The sequence below is a fragment of the Octopus bimaculoides genome, chromosome 10 (genome assembly GCF_046866305.1).
Source record: "Octopus bimaculoides isolate indiv1 chromosome 10, ASM4686630v1, whole genome shotgun sequence".
NCBI classification, from domain to species: Eukaryota; Metazoa; Mollusca; class Cephalopoda; order Octopoda; family Octopodidae; genus Octopus; species Octopus bimaculoides.
Window position 1 is genome coordinate 63,131,324 of NC_142937.1, and position 10,000 is coordinate 63,141,323.

At 34.6% G+C, this 10,000-nt stretch overlaps 1 protein-coding gene across 11 annotated transcripts in view; it reads right to left on the reverse strand.

The window, feature by feature from the left end:
• Positions 1 to 10,000, reverse strand: part of LOC106884059 (uncharacterized) — a 282,957-nt gene that overhangs the window by 23,872 nt on the left and 249,085 nt on the right. For 4 of the 11 annotated variants that reach the window (XM_052971240.2, XM_089358723.1, XM_089358724.1 and 1 more), the window contains one exon: positions 3,483 to 3,524. The exons of the other annotated variants lie outside the window; for them this stretch is intronic. The gene's annotated coding sequence lies outside the window, so the exon portion shown is untranslated. The remainder of the gene's footprint in view (positions 1 to 3,482; positions 3,525 to 10,000) is intronic. 11 annotated transcript variants of the gene reach the window in all.

Here is a 10,000-nt window from a genome sequence, read left to right on the forward strand (position 1 = left end):
CTTTCACTTTATCCCTTGATTCTCTCAATGAGGTTTTAGATTCATCCCTTCATCATCTTACCATCTGCACACTTTCCAGAACTTCAGATGTACCCAAGGATTGCATGGCTGAAAATATCTTCTTTACCTGCAATACATACCTTAACTGGTTTGACTGCTTTTTATCCACCTACCATGTGTATATCCAGGGGATTATTTTTGCTACTGGTACTGGAATTTGCCATCCATTCTATTCCCCATTTGAATTATGCATTCTGTAGGAAATCTTTGTGCCATTATTGTTATTGTTATTATTATTATCATAATTAAGGCAATGAGCTGGCAGAAATGTTAGCACTCCAGGTGAAATGCTTTGCAGCATTTCGTCTGTCTTTATGGTCTGAGTTCAAATTCTGCCGAGGCTGACTTTACTTTTTATCCTTTCAGGGTTGATAAAATAAGTACCAGTTTAACATTGGGGTCGATGTAATTGACTTACCCACCCACCCTTAAACTGCTGGCCTTGTGCCAAAATTTGAAATCATCATCATTATTATTATTATTATTTATATTGAGTGAGAGAGCAGTGCAATGCTGTCAGAATGACACTGGGATACAAATATATGAAGCCCAATATACCCACCATATCCCATCTGATAGGGGTACACCAGGCGCAGGCATCACAACTATATGTGCTTGACATGGTGACCTCATTTCAAGATAAATAGTATCTTGGAGGGGAGGCCAGTGAGAATTTTTTTCAGATTGATTGTTCCATCCCACACAAAAAGTCCCTGAATAAGGGTTGTTTAAGGATGATGAACAAAACACCCATACTTCCACAAAACAAAACACCATATTTCCCCAAAATTCCTTTTCAACACATGGCTATGATGCTACCCCACTGTGCCCGCTCGTGATCAGAGAGGCACATATTGACAACCACTAAGGGACATGTCCAGCTCGTTACAGTCAAGTAACTGACAGGTAAATCTGCAGTACTGAACAAAATATTATTATTATTATACACTGTGGGATGCACAGCCCTAAGGGCTTTCCTTTCTTTTCTCTACCCCCATTAAATTTGTGTCTCATGTTCTTTAATCCCTTCACTTCCTTCTCCTTCTATCCTATTCTCCCTATGTTAGCCCTACTGTTCATATTTGCATACTGGTGTACACAAAGGCCGTCACCTTTTTTTGTGTTGCATTTCTACTACGTGATCCTGATGAAAGAAACTAGCATCATTTATTTCTGCAACTGGGTTTTATGCTCAAATAACTGATGTCTGCCAATCACATGAAAGGAGTACATTATATCAAGAATTAATCCTATGCTTTTTTTGTGATACACACACACATACATATATACTTATAAATACTCATGCAAGCATATAACTTATATAAATATATGCCTATATAAATACTTATATACATACATGCATATATAGATACACACATACACACAAACATATATAAACACATTCATGCATCATCATCATCATCATCATCATCATCATCATTGCCGTTTAACGTCCGCTTTCCATGCTAGCATGGGTTGGACGATTTGACTGAGGACTGGTGAAACCAGATGGCTACACCAGGCTCCAATCTGATTTGGCAGAGTTTCTACGGCTGGATGCCCTTCCTAACGCCAACCACTCAGAGAGTGTAGTGGGTGCTTTTACGTGTCACCCGCACGAAGGCCAGTCAGGCGGTACTGGCAACGGCCACGCTCAAAATGGTGTATTTTATGTTGCTTGGATGCTTGGATGCTTCAGACTACCCCTGAAGGATCGAGGCAAACCTACCACTTACCTATATAAGTCCAACGGTTTTCTGAAATGTACAGCGTCCCATACTTGTTCGCTATTTAACTTCATAGGATAACATCATAACTTAACATCACTTCTCATTTACTCTGGTTTCTAACGGTTTCAAAACCGATATGCTATACAGTTTCAATACGTATCATGTCTTTTCAACTTGTTTATATACATGTGATACTGGGACAACTATGAATGTTGTCTGTTTTTACTTTCTGCTATGAATTAATCTGACCCTGAAGAGATACAATATTCCATATTTTATAATATGCATGAGTTGGTCTGGATATTGCATCGAAATGTTCATAGGTCATATTAAAGTTTTTACAATGGATCATCTTTTAGCTCTTATTTAAATTGATATATATATATATATATATATATATATATATATATATATATATATATATATATATATATATATATATATATATATATATATATGTAAATGATAGGCTTGCCTCAAGTCTAAAGCATCCAAGCAACAGAATTGACTAGCCCAACAGAATTGCTTCTTCTTGTATTTGTTGCTCCATTCTCCACATAAATATATATATATATATACATATTATATATATAATATATATATAGTTTTAGGGAAAAGAACCAAGGTTCATGAACTCATCAATTTTTTTTCATCAGTTCTTTTCCCTAAAACTATATATTTATATATATTTTACTCTGTAAAGCTCAATTTAATTTTAATTTTTTATAAATTGATTTTAATTGAGTTTTTACCTGTAATTTTGGATTTTGTCCCTAATATTATATATATATATATATATATATATATATATATATATATATATATATATATATATATATATATATTGAGGGTATGAGAAATATTGGTGTCTAGTAGACCCAAAGAGTGTCAAGTAGACCAAATATGAACTGCTATTGGAACTTACACACCATGCACAGGAAACTTTTTTACCACTTCTATACACCATTTTCCTCAATTAATGGAACTGCAACTAAATATCTTTATATATCTTATTTCTACCTCCATTCTCTTATTTCCCTCTATATTCCCTATCTTTTCTAAAATAATTTGAACTCAAATATTTTCTCACACCGTCTCTGATGAAGGGATAGCCATAATATCCCAGAAACAGCTGTAAGACTATTTCATTATAGATGTTCTGAAAACTCCTCACAGCCTTGGATTTGTTATCTCATTCTGTCTAATATATATATATATATATATATATATATATATATATATCAAGTCAGTTGGAAAATATAATACTGGCATTTTAAAGAATTCTGAAGAATCATTTCCAACATAGACTATAAAATAATCCTGTACACCACATGAAAACAAGTTGACAGTTGGTGACATGGTTATAACATTATGCAAGATTGGTTATATTGAATCATGATGAAACAATTGTAAACAAAACATTACAATGATTTACTAACTCCATTCTTTGATATTTGTCATCATATAGAAATATAATATATATATATATATATATATATATTTATTTATTTACAGATTCATGCACATAAGCAAATATACACAGACGCACATGCCTGGACACATACACACACACAAAAATACATATATACCTACAAATACATTCATATATATATATATATATATATATATATATATACATATATACATACTACACACGCATATTCATACACATATATATATACATATACTTACACATATACATGCATACATCTTCCACAGCAATCCAAAATAGAGCTAAAAAGAAAAAAAATAATAAATGAAAATAATGAGACCGATGAATAGAAAGAGAACTGGTGGGCATGGTTCTGTTGTGTGGGACCTCAAATTATAAATGTGGAGGGAAAAAAGGATCTATCAAATCACCTGGGTCAAATAATAGCTGAACTTGGTTTCATGGAGAACAACATAAGCTCATAACTTATATGCAATGGAAAGATGATTGTGATACGTGGGACAATAGAAATATTAAGCACTTTAAAATGTTTAAAGAGTGAAATGAGTCCCACAAGATGAGGTTGCTGTTGCAGCAAATGTCCCTGGCCATTCTCTGCAGTACCAGCATCATGATCATGATCATGTTCATGTGGCACAGCTGAATATGCCATTTGAATTTCGCATGTACTACCCATTACTCACCCACTCACTTCATCGTCTGCTGCTTAATCCCCTCCCCTTCTTCTTTCATTTTCTTTGTTTCCTTGTAATTAAAGTGATTCAATCTTTACAGAAATGAAACTAATTTAATAAACTAAAAACTTCTTAAAGAAAAAAAAAATAGTGAAAGGTTGTACAAATCCTTTATCATTTAATTGTTTCAGTCAATGGACTGCGGCCATGCTGGGGCACCACTTTGAAGAGTTTTTAGTCAAAAGAATTGACTCTAGTACCTATTTTTTAAAGCCTGGTACTTATTCTATCAGTCTCTTTTTGCTGAAGTGCTAAGTTACAGAGAAGTAAACAAACCAACACCAGTTGTCAAGTGGTGGTTGTAGACAAAGACGTACATATACATACATAATGGGATTCTTTCAGTTTCCATACACCAAATCCACTCACAAGGCTTTGGTCAGTTCAAGGCTATAGTAGGAGACACTTGTCCAAGGGGGCATGCAGTGGGACTGAAGTCAGAACCCACTTGGTTGGGAAGCAAGCTTCTTACCACACAGCCATACCTGTGTCAAAGACATGCTTTTCTCATCCAAATAGTTTTGCAAAGTTCTAAATAAGTGAAAGTCTAATAGAGAAAGATCTGGAGAATATACTCGACATAGTATTTTTTCCTCATTGAAATGATTCCAGAAAATGTTTTAATGACCTCACACGATTGGTGTGGCACTAGGTCTTGTTGAAAGAGAACCCCTATTCACATCCTGGTTATATTAACACTTTAGCATGCACATTATTCAGTCAAATGTAATGCTTATTTACTCTTTACTATTTTACTTGTTTCAGTCATTTGACTGCGGCCATGCTGGAGCACTGCCTTTAGCCGAGAAAATCGACCCCAGGACTTATTCTTTGTAAGCCTAGTACTTATTCTATCAGTCTCTTTTTGTCGAACCGCTAAGTTATGGGGACATAAACACACCAGCATTGGTTGTCAAGCGATGTTGTGGGGACAAACACACACACATATATATATACATATATACGACGGGCTTCTTTCAGTTTCCGTCTACCAAATCCACTCACAAGGCTTTGGTCGGCCCGAGGCTATAGTAGAAGACACTTGCCCAAGGTGCCACGCAGTGGGACCGAATCCGGAACCATGTGGTTGGTAAGCAAGCTACTTACCACACAGCCACTCCTGCACCTATTTTATTCACTTTTTTTTTTTTAATTAATCACACATTATCTCATAGCTTTAAGATTTCAATGATGTGATTGCTTATTTTTAGAGTAGATATGAGAGGACAGATCTGATCAGTTTGAGCATTTGAAAGGTAGAATATTTCGGCCAGATATGGCCAGTTTAAGTGCTGAAGGATTAAGGCAGTAAGTTTTCAACTGAAAGCAATCCTCAAACATTGAAGTTGCCGACTGTAGACAATTGTTTGATTCAACCCTAATTAATCACAATGAATAATTTGTTTCATATCCCTCCAAACAATTAATAGCTGAATTAAGTAAAAAATAGAAAAATGTATGTGTGCATGTGTGTGTGTTTGTGAGAGAGAGAGGGAGAGAGAGAGAAAGAGAGAGATAGAGACAGACAGAAAGAGAAATAGAGAGATACAGACATAGAGAGAAAGAGAAACCGAGTGAGACACAGATAGATAGAGAGATAGAGAGAGACAGAGAGATCTTTAACTGCTTTATATCAAGCTTGTGTGGGATAGTTCACATGTTGGATCTATAGTTTTCACAGCTGGATATCCTCCCTGTGATGTGAGAGAGGAGGAACACTACTACTACTACTACTACTACGACGACGACGACGACAACGACTACTACTATTATTATTATTATTATTATTTTATTATTACTACTTTACTTTTTGTTAGGAAAACTGTTATTCATGAGGGGAGAATACAACATGTTTACAGGATAACATCTGTGCTACAGTGACCTCGAACACATGCATTTGCTTCTCACCCTATATATTAAATTATCGATTTCATGTCCTTATGCTGTGACATGAGGTAATAGTATGTAGCACCTTTATCAACCGGCCTATCCTTTTTTTGTTTAATGACTGGGGTTGGGTTGCTTAAATGATAGATATGTAGAAAGATAGTATGACTGATAGTTAAGTAAGTAGGGAGAGGTGAAAACTATATATATAAAGACTACCTGTCCCTCTATCTCTTTATCTCTCCATCTGTCTGTCTGTCTGTCTGTCTGCCTGTCTGTCTATCTATTTGTATGTATGTTGTGGTTTGTATGTATGTTGTGGTTAGTATGTATATATATATATATATAAACCAAGAACAAGATCATCATCATTAAACATCAGCTTTCCATGCTGGCATGGGTTAGGTGGTTTGACAAACTAGTAAACCGGAGAGCTGGACCAGATTCCAGTCAGATTTGGCATGGTTTCTGCGGCTGGATGCCCTTCCTAACACCAGAAGATGTTTGAATAATATCTGTAGTCTAAGTTGATCACGCTCAGGAATCCTGCCAGGGAATCTAATGATGGTTGCTTCTGACAGGACACTAAAGAGGTTCCTGAACACTCTCAGGAACCTTCTCAGAATAGTGGCCCAAGAAAATGGATGGAAGGGTAAAAATTATTTTTGGTGATCCTTGAATTTAAGGCTCTTACATTAGGCATTCATTAGTACCATTTTGTTTAGTAGCTGGTGAAAATATTTCTTCCTCGGGTTGTGCTTGTGACCATCTTATTTCTCAGGGTTGAAGTATTTTGCATTGTTTTTCATTTTTGTTGTTGTTATACATGCATTGAAATGCATATAAATTAATGGTAAAATAACTTTTTACCTGCACTCATTTATTGCACTTGGTAATGTAATTGCCATGCAATGACAAAACACTAGTGTAATAATAATTGGGTATTCTTCCAGCAGCATATTGGATAGATATTATCCCTTAGTGGGTTGGATTCACAACCCCTAACTTTCTTGGATTTATATATATGTGTGTGTGTGTATATATATATATATATATATATATATATATATATACACACACACACACGTGTGTGTGTCTTTGTTTGTAACCACTCCACATCATTGCTTCACAACTGGTGTTGGTGTGCTTATGTCCCTATAACTTAGCGGTTTGGCAAAGAGTCCGATAGAATAAATATTAGGCTTAAAAGTAAGTCCTGGGGTCGAATTGTATGACAAAATAACTTCAAGGCAATGTGCCAGCATGGCTGCAGTCTACTGACTGAAACAAGTAGAATAAAAGATTATATATGAATATCCAAATTGCTTTGTAGTGCCCAAATGGGTTTCCTTATGAAAGGGCATTTTGGTCTGTGTTTTTTGAATCACTCTCTTAGACCATAATGAGGGAAGTAGTGATAGACAATAAGGCAAGTGTCTGTAATGCTAATAGTAGTTTATGATATTGGGAGGTTGGCTTGGTAGCTATCAGGGACGACATTGCTTTTTACTAAAAACAGTTACCTTCGAACAACCGAATATACATCTACAAAAGCAATGATAAACACAAACATCATGAATGAGCCCACTCATTCTTAAAAATAGAGACATCTGCATATTTCATGATATTCAAAAAATAAAATCTATTTTTGTCTAAATTATTCAGAATTATTGAAAACTAAAATTTATATTAATTCATGGTCAAAAACTGAATAATCAATGTCTCTGGCATGATTAACTTGTAATATATTTTGAAATATTTAAAGCAGAGTTGCTATCATACTGAACAAAATGCTTAGCAACATTTCACTTGTTTTCACGTTCCAAGTTCAAAATTCTGCCGAGGTCAACATTGCATTTTATCCTTTCGGGGTTGATAAAATAAGTACCAGTTGAATACTGGGGTTGATGTAATTGACTTATCCCCTCTCTGAAATAGGTGGCCTATTGCCAAAAATCTGAGATTAATATATTTTGAAATATCTTTAAACTCACACTGTTAGTCCTTTCCTAACTGTATGAATTCTGATCTGCGCTATTATTTTTGAACCAGTAAATGCATCTCTGGTTCAGTGATCTGCTGAGAATTTCAGCAATATTTGAACTTTCCTGTAAAAAGAAAACTCTCAGTTACAACTCCTACTACAGGTTTATTTTAAATTCTCCCAGAAAACTTTCTAAAAGTGTCAGAATACATTTCTTCTTAATAAGGAAAATGTCCAGTCCATTTTCTTCAGAGTTTGTGTTGAAGCTGAACTCAAGTTTTGGAGAGAGGACCATTGATATCCATCACTACCTCTTGTGGCTATCATAAATGAACACCTCAATCTCTCTGAAACCATGTGGTTGAAAAGCAAGTTTCTTACCACACAGCCACACCTGTGCCTAATTAATAAACTTTGAAATACTTGTGTCCTGAAATAGCTCTTGGAGGTTCCATATGTAAGTTCTAATTTTCCAGGCATTTGTATATATATATAAGGAATATAGCTAATTGAAATGAACTCAAAATATTCCACATATATTATTAAGCTTGGAATAATTACACATCAAAACATATATGATAAAGCAATTAAATGTACTAGTAACAACGAAGGTGAAGTTAGCTGAAGTGTACGGAGTGATATTGTTATCAATGCACTAGAAGTGACTTTCCAAAAATTTTGCATTATGTATCAACTTTGCAATGAATGCTGAACTAAGGTATTAATTTCTTAGTGAGGAAAATCTGAGTTCATATTTTGATTCCTACTTAGAATTTTTCACATTCATGGAATCTATATTCAGATGATATTTTGAGTTCGATATGGACTCAAGAATTTGTATGCTAACTGAAACCTTGTATCTATGAAAGCAAAATATAACATTAGTTAACTCAAAGGCGATGAGTTAATGAATCAAATCTTGCTTGTAGCAGACTAAGAACACATTACTCATATATGTCAATTTAAAAGGCTTGATGAGGGCTGAAATATAGCTATATTATTCTCAGCTAAGATGAGAGCTTTTTCAATGAGATCAACTCTAAACATCCTTTTATAGTTTCTTTCAAAGATATAAACCAAAACCCGGTCATAATTGTCCCAACCTTTCTAGAGTAAGCTCCACCTTCCCACTCTCTTACACTCTCATATATAAGTATATACATATATATATATATATGTGTATATATCAGATGCAGAAACCATGCTAAGACAACTGGAATCTGGTGCAGCTCTCTGGCTTGCCAGTTCCTGTCAAACCAACTAACTTATGCCAGCATGAAAACGAATGTTAAATGATGATGGTGATGAGAAGGAGGAGGACTATGATATATATATATATATATATATATAAACAAAGATAATTCAATATACAGTCACACTTCCAACTGAACAATGTACATAAGAGAAAAGAAAATTATTTGTTACCACAGTTTTGATTAAAAAAACAAATAAAAACAAAGCAAACCCAAGTTTCAATGGCAGCAGTCTTTTGTGTGATGACTTTAACAAAATAAATTACATATGAGTAACAAAATACTTGTCACAGTAGAAACTAAACTGGGTTGAAACATATGGTATGTTGCAATATCGTAGCACTCGTGGGAATTAAAGATATGAAATTTCAAATATGATCCATAATTGAACAGTTTATCCCTGAGGGAGTTTAAGGTAATTTATTTTCAATTTCTAGTTTTTTTCTTTCTTTTTAACTACCATAGCAGCATTGGTAAGATAGTTTTCTTACAAACTGGAATAGTTGCATAACTTTAGAGTGATTTTACAGAATTCAGTTCATGGCTAACCAGTGTTACTCCTAACCATATAAATTAGACACATTGGTTGTGGTATGATTTGAACTCATTATCACATACTTTGCCACTTTAGACTTGTACATAATGGGCTTTCACACGCACACATATCTGTTCCTCACTTTCTTGGCTGTGTGGTAAAATGTTTGCTTCCTAACCACTTGATTCTGAGTTCAATACCACTGCATGGCACCTTGGGCAGGTGCCTTCTATTATAGTCTTGGGATGACCAAAGCCTTGTGAGTGGATTTATTAGACAAAAACAGAAGCCCATCGTATATAAATATCTATATATGTATATATGTACACTTGCCCAAGGTGCCAGGAAGTGAGACTGCACTTAG